The 21,344-nt window shown below is 43.7% G+C and overlaps 1 pseudogene; it reads right to left on the bottom strand.

Annotated features, from left to right (window-relative positions):
- Nucleotides 1-2,108: 2,108 nt before the first annotated feature.
- On the bottom strand, nt 2,109-21,144 carry LOC135549391 (rab5 GDP/GTP exchange factor-like; annotated as a pseudogene).
- Nucleotides 21,145-21,344: the final 200 nt, after the last annotated feature.

Here is a 21,344-nt window from a genome sequence, read left to right as displayed (position 1 = left end):
ACCTCATCCCATTTCCTGGAGGATCCTCTGGTATCAAGCCTGGCTTCCCAGCTAACCACTGAGCCTTGATGAATAGGCATCCAAAGGCATGAATAAAGAAAGTACATCTTACATTTTCTCCCAAACATGTGATCGAGGAAAGCAATATGGTGGACACTTAGATGCAATCTACATACACTCGTGACCCATCCAATTCTATTAAATGAGGAAAAGAGACCAGGAGAGATAAGAGCTACATAGCCACAGAAGGCTTCAGAGCAGCCACTTAGTTATGGTTTGAATCAAATAGTACATCTTAAAAGTGAAACCTAAGACACTAAACAATGATCATTTTATATCCAATTAGCTTTTTTAGTTACACTACAGCTTTTCTTCTTAGAAATTGGGTGTCAATTTCTAGCAGCAATTCTGAGGCTGAATGTAAACGTTTAGCTTACTTCCACCATACCCATTTTATCTGTAGAAAGGATTCTCAGAATTGGAATATGGTTCCAAAGTAACCCACGACTGCTGTGCAGTGCCCCATTCTATCTGTACAACTCTGGTCAACATTTTCACCACAAGATGTCAGTAGAAAGTTATTTGCAACAGGCAATGAAGGATACGCTACATGATTTAGGCTAGATTTTAGTGTATTTAACTGTTAACAAGCAACATGTCCTGTAAATTTCCTGTACAGTACCAGTCAAAAGTTGACACACATACTCATTCAAGGGTTTTTCTTTATTTTTACTATTTGACACTGTAGAATAATAGTGAAGACATCAAAACTATAAAATAACACTTATAATCATGTAGTAACCAAAAAAACTGTTAAACAAATAAAAATATATTTCATATTCTTTAAAGTAGCCAACCTTTGCCCCGATGACAGATTTGCACACTCTTGACATTCTCTCAACCAGCTTCATGAGGAATGCTTTTCCAACTGTCTTGAAGGAGTTCACACATATGCAAATTTTAATCCCAGTAAGCGCGAACCAGATGGGATTTTGACCAAGCAGAACATCAGCAGTATGGGTGGAAATGGTGTGAGGCGGGAGGAAAAACCCCCACTAGATTTGCATTCCTGGGGTTTATTCATTGAACGGCAATTAAATACACACTGTAAAACAAGGCAATTCTTATAAATTACATTTGCATAATAAAATAGTGATGTGCCATTCAGTTTAAAAGTTGACAAATATACACACACTTGTTTACAAATCTTTTAGAGACTCAGCAGTCAGTCACAGTTGATTACAGTGTTAAAGTAGAGTACATATGTCTGTGTAACAGCAGAGTGAGTGATGTTGAAGTATTACAACCTGGGGCTTATTCAGGTGATTCAAATGTTCAAATGATAGAAAAGGCATGTAGAAATAGAGTAAATATCATGCTGTAATCAAATTGAACTGTTAGGTGTTCCTTAAACATATACAAAATAATCTACATTGATCTGAGCATTTCACCTTACTGAACATTCCCCAGGTATCATCCATCTTCCCCAGGTATCATCCATCTTTCACAATTACTTCTATGATGCACAACATGCCACAATCCATATCAGCAGTTCACTGGCATTTTGTACATAACACAGTAACTTGAGTCTTGGTCACTCTTTAGGTTTCACAGTTTGTAACATGTACCACTCTATCTGAAGAATAACTAAATGTTAGTCAGCATTTCCCATATTCACCAGCAGCCATCTAAAAGTAACATGCCTCTTTCCTCAGCAAGACAAGGTGGAGAAGTTATCTTACGGTATCAAGGTGTGCCATCTGCGTCAGTGCAGCAGGGATGTAGAGGAGTACAGATTAGGGCCCAATGCCAACTCAGGCCATCTGATCTGAAGAGGGCTAGTCTAAAAGGAGTATGTGTATGCAGGAACATTGTAAAGACTTGGTTCCATTAAAGGTCCCTTAACTCTTTTCCTCAAACTTAGTCCTTCCTTTTATCTATTAATTTAGATCTGTGAATGCTTTTGGGAAAGGGTCTAGGGGAAAAATGGACAAAAGCCTACTTGGCTTACAGTGTGTGAGAATGTTTAAAATGGTAGCAGTATAGACACGAGGGGGCTGCCAATTCCTGAACCTCGCCATAGTAAAGAGCCAATGACGGCTCAAAGCATTACAGAGAGGCGGGATCATTAGTTCAAGAAGCCCTCTTGCCTCCCATTCTGGAGAGATACCCAGCAAAAACCTGGGGAGTCAGTGGCAGCCAGTCGTTTTCCATGTTGTCTGAGTCAATGGCAGAGAGGGAAGGTGGCCTGATCTCCAACGGGTACTTCTCCAGGATTTCCTGCACCTCTCGCTCTACACTCTCCTGCCAGGTGATCAGGTCACTCTGCATGCTCTGCGCCACCTCCAGAACCCTTTCCTGCCGGCTCCGCAGGCCTGACAGGAAATCCAGATTCTGGTTGACCTGGGCCAGGGCAGGTATGGAAGCGGCAGTGACAATCTGTGGCCAGCCACTGTCCACCTCTGGCCTGCGAGGGAAGGCCTGGCCCGACATGTAGCTCTCAAAGTCCACAGGGTCCAAGTTGAGGGACTGGGTGTCCAGTTTTTCAATGAAGGCAACTGCACAGCACTAAACAGAGAGAGGACACAGGAGGTGAGCTATGAACCAAATGAGTGTGTGCTTGGTTCTCTTTAACTCGGTGTGGGCATGAGGGAGTGGTGTGAAGTGGCACAGAGACACGTACCAGGTTAGTGAAGTAGTATCCATCCTCTCCACTCATGAGCCTGCTGGGGTTGCAGAAGCGGGTGATGTACTGGATGTTGGATTACAGGCGTGGTGGATTGGACTTCAGTACGATGTAGATTAGGGTGGGTAGGAAGTCGTCTGCCAAGGCTTGCTCGCTTTTGGTGATCTTGATTTCGCTAAAGATGTGCTTGCTGCAGCACGTGATGCACGCTAGCTCTCCCTTGGTACCCGCTTGGAGTCCCTCTCGACGATGGCTGTAATGCAACACACAATTCATAATCCTGTTCACAATACTGAGATGTGAAAATGTTTCCTATAGGTCAGATCATGTATGCTTTAAAATTGCGTAATATTGTATTAACTGCTGCTTTCTTAGCCATGTCTCCCTTGCAGAAGACACTGTGTCTTAATGAGCTTTTCCTGGTTCAATAAAGGTTAAAAAACTAACAAAAAAGGCAACACACTGCAGAGTCCTCTGAACACTACCCATGATTTAAAGAGACATGTTTGGTTGAGTCCTATTGGGATTCTGTTTGACACCATCCATGACTCACCTGTTATGGTTTGACCACGTTGTCTGACACCGCTGGGATCTCCTCATCCACTGGCACACAGAGCATCTGAATGTCCACCCAGTGTAACGGCCTATACAACCCACACAGTTGTGGGTGAGACAGTGACAAACACCCACAGTGACACAAACACAAAGGGTCATTACCACGCACATTGACAGATACGGGAGGATAATTGCATGCATGTCAGCCCACAGTGACAAACACCCCAATTCATAAAAAATGTAATAGAACTGCCTGTCTTTCAGGAAGAAGATTGTAGTCCTTACCGTATCCTGTTCTGAGTTCCCAGGTCTTTCTTCTCATCATCTGTAGTCTCGGGACAGAAGACACTCTTATACAGGCGAGTCATAATGTACTTCTCCACCTCGTCCTTCACTTGCTCCACACGCTCTGAAGAGCTTGGAAGGAAAACATTCCACATTAGGTTTAAAATTTGTATTACACACACTTGAAGTCGGAAGTTTACACACACTTAGGTTGGAGTCATTAAAACTCGTTTTTCAACCATTCCACAAATGTCTTGTTAACAAACTATAGTTTTGGCAAGTCAACTTTGATGTAATGTCCTTAAAACAAGTAAAAATGAGGCTCAGTAGTGTGTGTGGCCTCCACGTGCCTGTATGACCACCCTACAACGCCTGGGCATGCTCCTGATGAGGTGGCGGATGGTCTCTTGAGGGATCTCCTCCCAGACCTGGACTAAAGCATCCGCCAACTCCTGGACAGTCTGTGGTGCAATGTGGCGTTGGTGGATGGAGCGAGACATGATGTCCCAGATGTGCTCAATTGGATTCAAGTCTGGGGAAGTCTTGCAGGAACTATTGACACACTCCAGTTCCACTGCAAGTTCCTCTTTGCAGGAACTACTGACACACTCCAGCCACATGAGGTCTAACATTGTCTTGCATTAGGAAGAACCCAGGGCCAACCGCACCAGCATATGGTCTCACAAGGGGTCTGAGGATCTCATCTCGGTACCTAATGGCAGTCAGGCTACCTCTGGCGAGCAGATGGAGGGCTGTGCGACGCCCCAAAGAAATGCCACCCCACACCATGACTGACCCACTGCCAAACCGGTCATGCTGGAGGATGTTGCAGGCAGCAGAACGTTCTCCACGGCGTCTCCAGACTCTGTCACGTCTGTCACATGTGCTCAGTGTGAACCTGCTTTCATCTGTGAAGAGCACAGTGCACCAGTGGCGAATTTGCCAATCTTGGTGTTCTCTGGCAAATGCCAAATGTCCTGCACGGTGTTGGGCTGGAAGCACAACCCCCACCTGTGGATGTCGGGCATTCATACCACCCTCATGGAGTCTGTTTCTGACCGTTTGAGCAGACACATTTGTGGCCTGCTGGAGGTCATTTTGCAGGGCTCTAGCAGTGCTCCTCCTGCTCCTCCTTGCACAAAGGCGGAGGTAGCGGTCCTGCTGCTGGGTTGTTGCCCTCCTATGACCTCCTCCATGTCTCCTGATGTACTGGCCTGTCTCCTGGTAGCGCCTCCATGCTCTGGACACTACGCTGACAGACACAGCAAACCTTCTTGCCACAGCTTGCATTGATGTGCCATCCTGGATGAGCTGCACTACCTGAGCCACTTGTGTGGGTTGTAGACTCCGTCTCATGCTACCACTAGAGTGAAAGCGCCGCCAGCATTCAAAAGTGACCAAAACATCAGCCAGGAAGCATAGGAACTGAGAAGTGGTCTGTGGTCACCCCCTGCAGAACCACTCCTTTATTGAGGGTATCTTGCTAATTGCCTATAATTTCCACCTGTTGTCTATTCCATTTGCACAACAGCATGTGAAATTTATTGTCAATCAGTGTTGCTTCCTAAGTGGACAGTTTGATTTCACAGAAGTGTGATTGACTTGGAGTTACATTGTGTTGTTTAAGTGTTCCCTTTATTTTTTTGAGCAGTGTACATGTTGTCATACCCATGGTATATGGTCTGATATACCACAGCTGTCAGTCAATCAGCATTCAGGGCTCAAACCAGTTTATATAATCCTCCCGCCCGTAGAATAGCCCTGCATGGTGGCGTTATTGACAAATAGTGAGCCCAACACATGGGCTATTCCAGCATCCAGATCAGAGCTGTCAAGTACAATCAAGACTCTCAAATGGCATTGACGTTAGTTTCGCAATGTTGATCAGCGCACATTTGGATAAAAATGTCAAGAAGACAGGAAAGGGAGCGTACTGAAATTTATTCTGGATATTTGAAATATCAATGCTTCTCTGGTGAGGCTTATGATTGTAGCGTGCGAGCATTTTCACACTGCAGTGCACAACAGAGGTGTTGTTTACATGTGCATTGGATGTTTAATATAGCTAACAAGCAATTTGTTTTCTCAGCTACAGTTTGAGTTGTGTATTGATTGGTCTCTTGGTTGATCTTAGTCTAGGAAATGTAGCTAGCTGCACTAAAATGTGGCTAGCTCTTACCGTAGTTTGGACTATGGCGTAGCGAGATCGGCATTCCAACACTATTGTAAACATTGTAAAGTTTGGTGTTGGTTTTGAACTGATTTAGCGAGCTATCTATGTTTTGTGGAAGAATGTAGGCCTGGCATTTGGATGTGAGCTAGCTAAAGTTAGCTAGCTTCTATGTGAAGGCCAGCTGTTGTTGTAGGGAATAATTGAACCAAACATAGTCGCCCCCCACAATAAAATAGCACACAGAGTGAAGAACAGATGAGATATGGCAAACATATCAGACACCGACATGTCACATAATTAACACAAGTTTGGGGAGAAACTGAAGAAAAAAAATACTAAATCAGTTACATTACCAACAAAAATATTGTAATCAGATTACAGATAGTTTTGAAAAACTATTACTTATAAATAAAAAATGTATGCAAAAAATATACATTGACATGTTTGTTTTCTCGATGATATTCAATTCAGTATTGAAAAAAGGTGCAAGTTTAAGTTAGTGCTGCCTGAGGGAGTCTGACCACAATTCAGGGAGAACTACGATGACACACCAACTGCATTTGATTAATAATTTTTGTCTTCTAATGCCTCTTTTAAGGGAACGTAATCAGATTACGTTACTGAGGTTGGGTAATTGAAAAGTTGTGTTACTGCTTACAAATTGACAGGTAACAACTGTAACAGATTACATTTAGAAAGCAACCTAACCAATCAATCACAGATCACAAGGTATCTATTTCGTATCACAAGTCTAAAGGCCTTAAATCTACCAAACACGTTTCCCATATCAGTCAAAGAGGATCCAGAGAATAAGACTTTAGCCTTTGATATGGCTGAAAGGATTTAGACTTATCAATGTCATTCATTGTCCTTAGTGGCCACTTGGTGAAGTGCTTAGGCCTCACGTGTATATTTACAGTAGATAGTAATAGATATTTCTATTTGCAAATGAAACAAAAGGCATTATGTAAAAGCTCAGACACACAGGTAGGATTGCCAAATGATCAATCTCTGTCGAGGGACGAGCTCTTTTTTACCCTTTCACATAGTGTATATTTATTTCTTCTAAACACATTTCTGTTTTTTGGCAATGCCAGTTCTTGCACATTTTTTATAAATACTTACGTTTATGTTCACTAGCTGGACAGGCAAATGCCGCTGAGTACAAAACTGTAAACGAATCAAAAATTGTGTACTATCGCTGTTGATCACGTCTGCCAATCGCGTTATCTGTGTCTCAGGTAGCAGACACAGTTCTGACAAACTGCTCAGGTAAAGGTTTTTTTAAATGTATTAAACTATTTAGTTATAGAAATGTGATACCATCAATGCAAGCTGTAAAATGACTCCCGACAGCAACCTTAGTACTGTAGCTAGCTATTTACAACAAGAAGATTAGTTGCTAGCAGGAGCAGATGGCATTATCGCTAGCTAGCATGTCATTCCAGGACAAGGAGCATTTTGGTTTTCAATTTATTCCAAGTAATAATTTAAGACTAGAAAAATCTATAGAACAAGTAGTGTATAACTAATACAGTCATCAAGGCAGGACCCAATAATGTCATACTGACAAATAAGAAATGCTACATTATCCATGTCAATAGTTGGAGTAGGATGATTGCAGAGCACCGTGCCTCAGACTGTCAGGATGTTCATTTCCTAGCTCACAAACTACAGTCCTTTGCTGTGATGATTCATTTTGATTAATTCTGGTCTCTCGTGATCAATTCAGATCTCCTGTGACCTGCTCCCAGATATCAACCAAGTGCTATTTACCAAGCATGGGCTGATTCACTCACCTGTGAGGAGAACTGTCCTACTGCAGTCACTACTTAGACATTGAGACCACATATGCATTTGTCTGTTGTCTTTTCTGGATTTTGTCTTACACAGTCTAGTGCATTTTAGAGTTGAAGAACACTATTACAGATACACATTCTTGTTTGAGCATCTTTATTCATCATTGTCTCTCACTTTTATCTCCCATGGCCTATTCACCAAGTCCTACAGTTTGAATTAGCCCTGCCGTCACTATTTAGACCGCATTTGCCTGTTGTCTTTTCTTTGTGGGTTTTTGTCTTACACAGTCTTGTCAGGGCGGCAGGGAGTCTACGGTTAAGAACGTTGAATCGTACAAAATGGAAAAGATGTCTCACACTCAGTCATAGATAGAATAATTAATGGATTTTCAAGATTTTGGCACTGTTTACTTTCAGGTTAGTAGGAAGGTTTTAATCATTTAAAACCACAAATATACTCACAGTCACTGAACATTTAGTATTTGAAACTCAACCTTAATTTCCCAACTGATATTTCTATAATCCTACAGGCTCTATCATTCTCCAAACCTTATATTCCAATGCATCAAACACTCCCACGGAATTGGGAGGCATGTTTTCATCTGGTTTAGAAAGCAAATGCTGGTTATCTTATTGCTTAGCACATTGTATTGGAATGAATGCTATACTGTATGTGTAAGCTATGCCATATGTTTTGGCTAATATATATCTGCAGCTGTCGTTTTTAAACCTCTATTCTAGCATACGACACACTTCTATCTACATTATTTTATTTGGGTTTCTTTGCAAAGTATAGGATTGAATGTTTCATTAAGCCTGCAGAGAGACATTTTAAATTAGACATAATCAGGCCAAAACATCATTCAACAATTGAACTCAGAGATATAGCTAATGAAACAAAAAATGACATTTACAGTAGCTGGCTTGGTTAGTCTAACATTGGCTAGCTTTCAATAAATTGCCTAAATGGTAAACAGAATTACTTCTTCAGTGCACTCGAAAGATTTAGATCTTATTTCAGTCTGGGAGCTAGCTATATCTGTTCCTCTTCATCAGATAACAGCTCACGTTTTCATCATAGATAGAAGCAGGCCATTGGCTACCTTCATCACCAGGGGTATGTACGGGAGTTCTGATTGGTTCCAAGTTTAGTAGTTTGACAAATTTGCCTGAGCGGCCGAGTTTCGAAATATACCTTTTTATGAGAAAATGTGCAAGAATTCAAAGTGCCAACAAATTGTCATCATAAGAATGTTTTACCATCATATCCCCCCCAAAAATCTGCTCCTCCCTCAACGGGAATTGATCAACTAAACATTTTAAAGCTTTGGCCCACCACCTAAGAGTATTGGCAGTCAATCTCGTGTTTTCACTCAGCAAATATCTTTGAAGTCGTCAGCCACTCAGCCTCGTTAAAATACTCCAAACTAGAAGGTGGCAGTAGCGTTGCTTGGCAATGCTTATATCCATGCGTATTGCTTACGGTCTACATTCCAAGCTATCCGTGCTAATGTTGCTTTTTTTGTAGAAAGCCCTAGCCAGATGACCACAGCGAGATAACTACCTAGCAAGAAGACGTAGAAACAATTTAATTCACTTTCCATAATCACATACTGCCAGTGCAGCCCATAGCAAAATGTTGTTCTAGCTAGCTAACGTTAGAATATTCACTAGCTAGCATAACAAAGCTAGGTAAGGACACTGCCCTAACTTGGCAGCTAACACAGGCAGCCATTTCATGGAAATGGTATTATAAACAATACTAGCTACAGTGGTGGAGTTACAGCTTGGAGGAAGTATTTAGTGTTGTGTGCATTGCGTCTGTGCATTTAGCAAGCTACCATCCCATACATTGCATATGAAGTTTGACTTGCTTATCCGTGGATGTACGGAGAAAATACCCTACTTTTTTTGTTGGCTCCCCCACGTGGGGGTTCATGCTCTCCAATTGGTTCAAAGTGAAGTTGTTCGCTACTGTCAAACATTGAGATTTTACAAGTAGAATTGGTAGGTTCGTCGCCGGGTCAGCATGCAGCAGCTACCGTTTTTGTTCTAGCAAGAGAAGGAATGGCCTCCCACTGCGATAAGTACTTATCAGCAGTCTATCGGCAGTGAGATTCTGTGTATTTCATGCTTAAGCCTTCAAAAGGACCAACAGAACACTATTGTGCAGTAGAATGCACTATACTCCGTTATTTTGAAACCACACATTGGGACACAATTTTTTGTGAATCTTGTAAATGCATTGTATTTATATTTTTGTGATGCATTTTGTTACGTACACTGATTCCTTTATGGCAGATTGAGTCATGTTTGAACCAACCTTTAAAATTGGTCATGAGGGGGTCGGACATGTTCTGGTAGAAGTCTTGGACACACAAACATCTCATCAGCACCTAAGTCCTGAGAGAATGTTACACACAAGCATAAATTGTGCAGGTATTTCTATCCTTTCAGATTATACAGTACCAGTCAAAAGTTGACACACCTACCCATTCCACTTTTTTACCATTTTCTACATTGTAGAATAATAGTGAAGACATCCAAACTATGAAATAACACATGGAATCATGTAGTAACCAAAATAATGTTTCATATTTGAGATTCTTCAAAGTAGCCACCCTTTGCCTTGCACACTCTTGGCATTCTCTCAACCAGCTTCATGAGGTAGTCACCTGGAATGAATTTCAATTGACAGGTGTGCCTTGTTAAAAAGTTAATTTGTGGAATTTCTTTCCTTCTTAATGCGTTTGAGCCAATCAGTTGTGTTGTGACAAGGTAGGGGTGGTATACAGAAGATAGCCCTATTTGGCAAAAGCCCAAGTACATATTATGGCAAGAACAGCTCAAATAAGCAAAGAGAAATGACAGTCCATTATTACTTTAAGACATGAAGGTCAGTCAATCTGGAAAATATCAAGAACTTTGAATGTTTCTTCAAGTGCAGTTGCAAAAACCATCAAACACCATGATGAAACTGGCTCTCATGAGGACCACTACAGGTAAGGAAGACCAGGAGTTAGCTCTGCTGCAGAGGATAAGTTCATTAGAGTTACCAGCCTCAGAAATTGCAGCACAAATAAATGCTTCAGAGTACATATCTCAACAGCAACTGTTCAGAGGAGACTGCGTGTAATCAGGCCTTTATGGTCAAATTGCTGAAACAAAATAATATTCACTAGTAAAAGGACACCAATAAAAAGAAGAGAATTACTTGGGCCAAGAAACACAATCAATGGATATTAGGCCGGTGGAAATCTGTCCTTTGGTCTGATGAGTCCAAATTTGAGATTTTTGATTCCAACTGCTGTGTCTTTGTGAGAGGCAGACTAGGTGAATGGATGATCTCCACATGTGTGCTTCCCACTGTGAAGCATGGAGGAGGAGGTGTGATGGTGTGGGAGTGCTTTGCTGCTGACACAGTCTGTGATTTATTTAGAATTCAAGGCACACTTAACCATCATGGCTACCACAGCAATATGCCATCCCATCTGGTTTGTGCTTAGTTTTTCAACAGGACAATGGCCCAACACACCTCCAGGCAGTGTAAGGGCTATTTGACCAAGAAGGAGAGTGATGGAGTGTTGCATCAGATGACCTGGCCTCCACAATCACCCGACCTTATCCCAATTGAGATGTTTTGGATGAGTTAGACCGCAGAATGAAGGAAGAGCAGTCAACAAGCGCTCAGCACATGATTCCATATGTGTTATTTCATAGTTTTGATGTCTTCACTATTATTCTACAATATAGAAAATAGTAAAAATAAAGAAAAACCCTTGAATGAGTAGGTGTGTCCAAACTTTTGACTGGTACTGTGTTGTTTATCCTGCGCATGGAAAATCATTGAAAACTATTGAATGCTCGTTCAACGGACCTTTTTGTTGGCCATGATCTCGATGAAGGCACTGCTCTGCTTGTGGACTTCTCGGCTTGGCTTCTGTATTTGGCTGTCCCAGTTAACTTTTTAATTGGTCTCACTAGTGCAAGCTGCACATTATTTAATTTAATTTTAATTTTAGCTTTATTTAACCAGGCAAGTCAGTTAAGAACAAATTCTTATTTTCAATGACGGCCTGGGAACAGTGGGTTAACTGCCTGTTCAGGGGCAGAATGACAGATTTGTACCTTGTCAGCTCGGGGGTTTGAACTCACAACCTTCCGGTTACTAGTCCAACGCTCTAACCACTAGGCTATCCTGCCGCCCTGCCCCTGGTCACTTCAATTAAAAGTGGGCAGATAAATTATATTTTTTTTGTAGTATTTTTTGGGCGGATAAAACCATGAATTTGTGAAGTGCGTTATCCTTATGATTCCTTGAATAGAAGTGTCTGACCAGCTGCTGTGCCTGCTTGTTTCGCTGGGGCCGGCTGCTGTAATGAGCCTTTCACAATCGCTCTCCCCGTCATGATTGTATAAAATTTTAAAATGCAATTGAAGGGTGGAAGAAAAAAGAAAAAAACACTTTGGAAGCAACTAGTTGTCCATATTTAAAGAGAGGAGGGTCTCTGCTTTCTGTAAGTATATATCTTTTATATCTCAATTCTCATTATTGAGCTCAAAAGCACAATCAAGATATCGGACATGGCTTTGAATTACGTAGCGTGTGCGATATTGCGTGTCGGCCTCGCGACTGCACTGGGCGTCATTGCATTTCTGAGGACATTACGTTTAATTGTTAGATTAAAATACTGAACAAAAATATGAATGCAACAATTTCATTGATTTAACTCACTTATTGGAGAAAATCAGTCAATTTAAATAAATTCAATAGGCCCCAATCTATAGATTTCACATGACTGGAAATACAGATATGCATCTGTTGGTCAGAGATACAGTACCTTGATAAAATAATAAATAGGCCTCAGGATCTCGTCATGGTATTTTTGTGCATTCAAATTGCCATAGATAAAATGCAATTGTGTTCGTGGTCCGTAGCTTATGCCTGCCAATACCATAATCCCACCGACACCATGGGGGCACTCTGTTCACAATGTTGACATCAGCAAACCGCTCGCCCACACGGCGCAATACATGTGGTCTGCGGTTGTGAGGCCGGTTGGACGTACTGCCAAATTCTCTAAAACAACATTGGAGGTGGCTTTTGGTAGAGAAATGAACATTAAATTCTCTGGCAACAGCTCTGGTGGACATTCCTGCAGTCAGCATGCCAATTGCACACTCCCTCAACTTAAGACATCTGTGGCATTGTTTTTTTAGTGTGATACAACTGCACATTTTAGAGTGTCCTTTTATTGTTGCCAGCACAAGGTGAGCCTGTGTAATGATCATGCTATTTAATCAGCTTCTTGATATGCCACACCTGTCAGGTGGATGGATTATCTTGGCAAAGGAGAAAGGCTCACCAACAGGGATGTAAACAAATTAGTGCACAAGATGAGAGAAATAAGTTATTTGTGCGTATGGAACATCGTTGGAATCTTTTATTTCAGCTCATGAAATATTGGACCAACACTTTACATGTTGCTTTTATATTTTTGTTCAGTGTACATGGCTACTAGCTGTTGGTGTTATAAACTCAGCAAAAAAGTGCCCCCCCCTTGGGTTGTGTCGTGGCGGAGATCTTTGTGGGCTATACTCGGCCTGGTCTCAGGATGGTAAGTTGGTGGTTGAAGATATCCCTCCAGTGGTGTGGGGGCTGTGCTTTGGCAAAGTGGGTGGGGTTATATCCTGCCTGTTTGGCCATGTCTGGGGGTATCGTTGGACGGGACCACAGTGTCTCCAGACTCCTCCTGTCACAGCTTCCAGTATTTATGCTGCATTAGTTTGTGCCGGGGGGCTAGGGTCAGTCTGTTATATCTGTAGTATTTCTCCTGTCTTAACCGGTGACCTGTGTGAATTTAAGTATGCTCTCTAATTCTTTCTTTCTCTCGGAGGACCTGAGCCCTAGGACCATGCCTCAGGACTACCTGGCCTAATGACTCCTTGCTGTCCCCAGTCCACCTGGCTGTGCTGCTGCTCCAGTTTCAACAGTTCTGCCTGCAGCTAAGGAACCCTGACCTGTTCACCAGACGTGCTACCTGTCCCAGACCTGCTGTTTTCAACTCTCTATAGACAGCAGGAGCGGTAGAGATACTCTGAATGATCGGCTATGAAAAGCCAACTTACATTTACTCCTGAGGTGCTGACCTGTTGCACCCTTGACAATGACTGTGATTATTATTATTTGACCCTGCTGGTAATCTATGAACATTTGAACATCTTGGCCATGTTCTGGTATAATCTCCACTCAGCACAGCCAGAAGAGGACTGGCCACCCATCATAGCCTGGTTCCTCTCTAGGTTTCTTCCTAGGTCCTGGCCTTTCTAGGGAGTTTTTCCCAGTCACCGTGCTTCTACACATGCATTGCTTGCTGTTTGGTGTTTTAGACTGGGTTTCTGTACAGCACTGAGAATTCAGCTGATGTAAGAAGGGCTTTATAAATAAATTTGATCATGCACCGGTGGAACAGTCGTTAAGACACTAACAGCTTACAGACGGTAGGCAATTAAGGTCACAGTTATGAAAACTTAGGACACTAAAGAGGCCTTTCTACTGACTGAATAACACCAAAAGAAAGATGCCCAGGGTCCTGCTCATCTGCGTGAACGTGCCTTAGGCATGCTGCAAGGAGGCATGAGGACTGCAATGTGGCCAGGGCAATAAATTGCAATGTCCGTACTGCGAGACGCCACAGGGCGACAGGACGGACAGCTGATCGTCCTCATTGGCAGACCACGTGTAACAACACCTGCACAGGATCGGTACATCCGAACATCACACCTGCGGGACAGGTGCAGGATGGCAACAACAACTGCCTGAGTTACACCAGGAATGTAATATCCCTCCGTCAGTGCTCAGAGCCTGTCCGCAATTGGCTTAGAGAGGCTGGACTGAGGGCTTGACATCACCAGCAACAATGTCACCTACGGGCACAAACCCACCGTTGCTGGACCAGACAGGACTTCACTGACGAGTCACGGGTTTGTCTCACCAGGGGTGATGGTCAGATTCGCGTTTATCGTCGAGGGAATGACAGTTACACCGAGGCCTGTACTCTGGAGCAGGATCGATTTGGAGGTGTAGGGTCCGTCATGGTCTGGGGCGGTGTGTCACAGCATCATCGGACTGAGCTTGTTTTCATTGCAGGCAATCTCAACGGTGTGCGTTACAGGGAAGACATCCTCCTCCGTCATGTGGTACCCTTCCTGCAGGCTCACCCTGACATGATCCTCCAGCATGACAATGCAACACTGCTCGTTCTGGGCGTGATTTCCTGCAAGACAGGAATGTCAATGTTCTGCCATGGCCAGCGAAAAGCCCGGATCTCAATCCCATTGAGCACGTCTGGGACCTGTTTGATCGGAGGGTGAGGGCTAGGGCCATTCCCCCCAGGAATGTCCGGGAACTTGCAGGTGCCTTGGTGGAAGAGTGGGGTAACATCTCACAGCAAGAACTGGAAAATCTGGTGCAGTCCATGAGGAGGAAATGCACTGCAGTACTTAATGCAGCTGGTGGCCACACCAGATACTGACTGTTACTTTTGATCCCCCTTTGTTCAGGGATACATTATTCCATTTCTGTTAGTCACATGTCTGTGGAACCTGTTCAGTTTGTCTGTTGAATCTTGTCATGTTCATACAAATATTTACACATGTCAAGTTTGCTGAAAATAAACGCAGTTGACAGTGAGAGGACGTTTCTTTTTTGCTGAGTTTATTTATAGTTAAATCTAGTGTTTTGAGTTTCCACTTCTGGTGGTGAATTAGCACTAGTTGAATTAGGCCTATATACTGTATAATATTAGCCAACAGAAAGAAGATGCATTTTTTTCTCTCTATTGAACAAAAAAATAGAAAATTGACAGCAAAATAACTAAAATATCATAATTGTCAACCCAAAATCCATGACAGTCACTGGATTAGGTTGCATAATATCACAATACTCTCTCAGTAGTCTATTACATGTCTTAATAAAGCATTGTGATTGACTTTAGAACGACTTCATAAGACTCAAATGTATTCTATTGTGTGACACTGCAGAATGTTTTTATGGGGGTGCCACAAAACAAAGTTAGTGCCACCCAGGATTTTTTTTGGTCTGAAGCCCTGAACTGACAGCCTCAAGTAAAGAAGGTAAACAGGTCAGAAGGGTTTAAAACCAAGACGCTGACCGGTCTAACCTGTGCATCTTTACATAAGAGCTGAGGCAATGTCAGACCCAAATATGCAATCAATAGAATTCCGTCACAAGTACAAATAACCAGATTCTTTACACCCACTTTTGCTGATGATTGCAAGAACATATTGTTGAGAGTTTCAGTGGACTATAAAAGGGACAGTTCTCTCTATTCTGTAGAAGTGTTTCTACAACTAGAGAGAGAATGACAGACACCCACCTCTGAGTCTGGCCACCAGTGCTGCCAGTATAATGACCATATGCAAGAGGAGGACACAGTGAGATAATGAACATTATGAGCAACATGAAAAAGGGACTTTTGTTAAATACACAATTCACATCTAACACATTTTTAAAAAGCAACCAGAGCAGGGAAGTCAATTTGATGGACAAGTCTCTCAGCCAATTAGACTGAGCGGGTGCCACTATGGTGAGTCTACTGGAACATCTTAATGCCACCATGTGTAAAGACCTAATGAGTTCCTAGTTGGTCTTAAAACTACAGGGATTAAAATGGGGGCACTACCACTGCAAATCTACTCTTCAATGGTAGAAGAAATTACTGTACCTTCTGTGGGGAAGTCCATTTCCCAAGGAGGAGTAAACATTCCTCTCCAGTCTCTTTTTTTATTTTTTTTATTTCACCTTTATTTAACCAGGTAGGCTAGTTGAGAACAAGTTCTCATTTGCAACTGCGACCTGGCCAAGATAAAGCTTAGCAGTGTGAACAGACAACACAGAGTTACACATGGAGTAAACAATTAACAAGTCAATAACACAGTACAAAAAAGGGGAGTCTATATACATTGTGTGCAAAAGGCATGAGGAGGTAGGCGAATAATTGCAATTTTGCAGATTAGCACTGGAGTGATAAATGATCAGATGGTCATGTACAGGTAGAGATACTGGTGTGCAAAAGAGCAGAAAAGTAAATAAATAAAAACAGTGTGGGGATGAGGTAGGTGAAAATGGGTGGGCTATTTACCAATAGACTATGTACAGCTGCAGCGATCGGTTAGCTGCTCAGATAGCACATGTTTGAAGTTGGTGAGGGAGATAAAAGTCTCCAACTTCAGGTATTTTTGCAATTCGTTCCAGTCACAGGCAGCAGAGTACTGGAACGAAAGGCGGCCAAATGAGGTGTTGGCTTTAGGGATGATCAGTGAGATACAATTGCTGGAGCGCGTGCTACGGATGGGTGTTGCCATCGTGACCAGTGAACTGAGATAAGGCGGAGCTTTACCTAGCATGGACTTGTAGATGACCTGGAGCCAGTGGGTCTGGCGACGAATATGTAGCGAGGGGCAGCCGACTAGAGCATACAAGTTGCAGTGGTGGGTGGTATAAGGTGCTTTAGTGACAAAACGGATGGCACTGTGATAAACTGCATCCAGTTTGCTGAGTAGAGTGTTGGAGGCAATTTTGTAGATGACATCGCCGAAGTCGAGGATCGGTAGGATAGTCAGTTTTACTAGGGTAAGTTTGACGGCGTGAGTGAAGGAGGCTTTGTTGCGGAATAGAAAGCCGACTCTTGATTTGATTTTCGATTGAAATGTTTGATATGAATCTGGAAGGAGAGTTTACAGTCTAGCCAGACACCTAGGTACTTATAGGTGTCCACATATTCAAGGTCGGAACCATCCAGGGTGGTGATGCTCATCGGGCATGCGGGTGCAGACAGCGATCGGTTGAAAAGCATGCATTTGGTTTTACTAGTGTTTAAGAGCAGTTGGAGGCCACGGAAGGAGTGTTGTATGGCATTGAAGCTCGTTTGGAGGTTAGATAGCACAGTGTCCAAGGACGGGCCAGAAGTATATAGAATGGTGTCGTCTGCGTAGAGGTGGATCAGGGAATCGCCCGCAGCAAGAGCAACATCATTGATATATACAGAGAAAAGAGTCGGCCCGAGAATTGAACCCTGTGGCAGCATGCCCTCCGATTTGACACACTGAACTCTGTCTGCAAAGTAATTGGTGAACCAGGCAAGGCAGTCATCCGAAAAACCGAGGCTACTGAGTCTGCCGATAAGAATATGGTGATTGACAGAGTCGAAAGCCTTGGCAAGGTCGATGAAGACGGCTGCACAGTACTGTCTTTTATCGATGGCGGTTATGATATCATTTAGTACCTTGAGTGTGGCTGAGGTGCACCCGTGACCGGCTCGGAAACCAGATTGCACAGCGGAGAAGGTACGGTGGGATTCGAGATGGTCAGTGACCTGTTTGTTGACTTGGCTTTCGAAGACCTTAGATAGGCAGGGCAGGATGGATATAGGTCTGTAACAGTTTGGGTCCAGGGTGTCTCCCCCTTTGAAGAGGGGGATGACTGCGGCAGCTTTCCAATCCTTGGGGATCTCAGACGATATGAAAGAGAGGTTGAACAGGCTGGTAATAGGGGTTGCGACAATGGCGGCGGATAGTTTCAGAAATAGAGGGTCCAGATTGTCAAGCCCAGCTGATTTGTACGGGTCCAGGTTTTGCAGCTCTTTCAGAACATCTGCTATCTGGATTTGGGTAAAGGAGAACCTGGAAGGGTTTGGGCGAGAAGCTGCGGTGGGGGCGGAGCTGTTGGCTGAGGTTGGAGTAGCCAGGCGGAAGGCGTGGCCAGCCGTTGAGAAATGCTTGTTGAAGTTTTCGATAATCATGGATTTATCGGTGGTGACCGTGTTACCTAGCCTCAGTGCAGTGGGCAGCTGGGAGGAGGTGCTCTTGTTCTCCATGGACTTCACAGTGTCCCAGAACTTTTTGGAGTTGGAGCTACAGGATGCAAACTTCTGCCTGAAGAAGCTGGCCTTAGCTTTCCTGACTGACTGCGTGTATTGGTTCCTGACTTCCCTGAACAGTTGCATATCGCGGGGACTATTTGATGCTATTGCAGTCCGCCACAGGATGTTTTTGTGCTGGTCGAGGGCAGTCAGGTCTGTAGTGAACCAAGGGCTGTATCTGTTCTTGGTTCTGCATTTTTGAACGGAGCATGCTTATCTAAAATGGTGAGGAAGTTACTTTTAAAGAATGACCAGGCATCCTCAACTGACGGGATGAGGTCAATGTCCTTCCAGGATACCCGGGCCAGGTCGATTAGGAAGGCCTGCTCACAGAAGTGTTTTAGGGAGCATTTGACAGTGATGAGGGGTGGTCGTTTGACTGCGGCTCCGTAGCGGATACAGGCAATGAGGCAGTGATCGCTGAGATCCTGGTTGAAGACAGCGGAGGTGTATTTGGAGGGCCAGTTGGTCAGGATGACGTCTATGAGGGTGCCCTTGTTTACAGAGTTAGGGTTGTACCTGGTGGGTTCCTTGATGATTTGTGTGAGATTGAGGGCATCTAGCTTAGATTGTAGGACTGCCCGGGTGTTAAGCATATCCCAGTTTAGGGCGATCAATTCACAAATGGTGTCCAGGGCACAGCTGGGAGCCGAGGGGGGTCGGTAGCAGGCGGCAACAGTGAGAGATTTATTTCTGGAGAGAGTAATTTTCAAAATTAATAGTTCGAACTGTTTGGGTATGGACCTGGAAATTATGACATTACTTTGCAGGCTATCTCTGCAGTAGACTGCAACTCCTCCCCCTTTGGCAGTTCTATCTTGACGGAAGATGTTATAGTTGGGTATGGAAATCTCAGAATTTTTGGTGGCCTTCCTGAGCCAGGACTCAGACACGGCAAGGACATCAGGGTTAGCAGAGTGTGCTAAAGCGGTGAGTAAAACAAACTTAGGGAGGAGGCTTCTGATGTTGACATTGCATGAAACCAAGGCTTTTTCAAGGCTTTTTCGATCACAGAAGTCAACAAATGAGGGTGAGGCTGGTCACCTTCTCTCCCTCACTGGGGGCTGAGAGTGAGATGGCAGGGCCGATTGGGGCCACAGGGCACGGGAAATGGGGGGCATACAAGAGAGAATGGGTAGATTTGAGAGACGTGGGCGAAGGTGGAATGGGTGTGGGTAGGGAGAATATTGGATGACAAATGAATGACTTCATTGATCAACAAACAATGGCATTGACACATAAGTGCAGAATGAGTGGTTCAGAGAGAGATAGGAGGGGGGTTGTTTGGTTTGGGAAACAATTGCATTATCATGAGAGGGGGTATCAAAGAGAACAGTTGTTAGCCAAACATATCACTAGAGATTGTTGCGCAGCAGCTGTGACTCCAAAGCAAAAGTGAAATGAGTGATGAGACAAAGTCACAATATGGACAAGTTACGCTTCAATGACGGTCAACCATGATCCCCACAGTGAGATTACGCAAAGTGAGAGGGGGTACCTTTTTATTTTCTTTCTAAAGAAAGACGATCTAACTCCGCAAAAATAATTTGAAGTTTGCACATTGTTCTCAATAGCCTTGGGGCCATTGTATAGGAGCTTACCTTACAGTTAGGGTGTCACTAAATAGACCTAGGTATAATAGGCTGTAATGGGCTTGGAGGGAACAGAATACCTTGTAGATCAATCACCCTGTGAGCTGGTCATGCCCTGCTTTAGAGCCTCCGAGATCACTGCCAAGGAAGTGAGCTGATGAGACAATTACTAGGCTGATACACCGGGGTGGAAAGTGTGTGTCAAAAACTGCACTGGAGAAATGCCATTGAGATAACTCCGGCTTTAACGTATAAGAGGGAATGCAAAGCGGTCTTTATGAGTTTTCAGAGTCAGTCAGTCACCTTTCTTGGGGGCTGTCCATGATGAGGGACTGAAGAACTTCTTCACGGTGGTCACCTTGCACGTCTTCTCATTGGTCTTCCTTTCCTCGAACTTGGAGAAGGGGGCAAGAGAGGCCTGGGGTTGAGCCTGTGGCTGAGACTGGGCCCCCAGGATACTGGCATAGGCAGCCTCCTCCTCCTTCTGCAGCCTGAGGTAAACCAGGGGGAACAACTGGTGATAAGACTGTTTTACTTGAGGCTATTATTCAACAAACCGCTGGTGTCCTGTTTTAATTACAATGTATGGAGGGAAGTTAAGTGTTGGACAAAGCTAGTAAAAATTGACATTTCATTAATGCCCAAAAACGTTTGATTATCATGTATGAATCCTCTACTAAATGTCTCAAGCTAGAATAGGATGTGGATAAGAAAAACCAGCTTGATTCTGCTGGCCAGTGACCTGGGGCTGAAAGTTGGCATTCCCTAACATAGTGAGGCATCCCACATGAAACTGTGGTGTAAAAAAAGTATCTACCATGCCACTGAGGAAGGGCATACGTTTCAGCCTGAACCTTGGAGAAAAAGAATGCACCACAGCACTGACGACACATTGCAATTGATTATAACCTTTCACAGGTGGGCCTACTAACTTCTCAGCCAGGGCCCAGTCTTCCTGGATCTGCTTCTGTCGGGCTTGCTGGCACTCTTCCCGCCAGCACTTGGAGCACAGGCCCTGCCAGGCTGCGTTGCCATAGTAACCACAGCCCTTGTTGCGGAGCAGCTCCGACTGGTCCATGTGGATCCCGCGGCGCGCTCTCCGCTGACTCATCTCGCTGCCTGTATGGAGGAAACTCAGCAGAGCTGGCAGGCTGCTGGCAAGGAAAAATTGCATCATGTTTGGGTTGTTTGAGACCAACTGGGACATTGCGCTAAATACTTGTCATCCAGAGTCACATTTATTTATATTTTTTCCAAGCTGTAGCACACAATATTTTACTTACAGCAGGAACCAAAAGAGTTGTCTGCGTC

The sequence above is a fragment of the Oncorhynchus masou genome, chromosome 12, assembly GCF_036934945.1.
Source record: "Oncorhynchus masou masou isolate Uvic2021 chromosome 12, UVic_Omas_1.1, whole genome shotgun sequence".
NCBI lineage: Eukaryota > Metazoa > Chordata > Actinopteri > Salmoniformes > Salmonidae > Oncorhynchus > Oncorhynchus masou.
The sequence above is the reverse complement of the archived record's forward strand: the minus strand, read 5'-3'. Positions and strand labels throughout refer to the sequence as shown.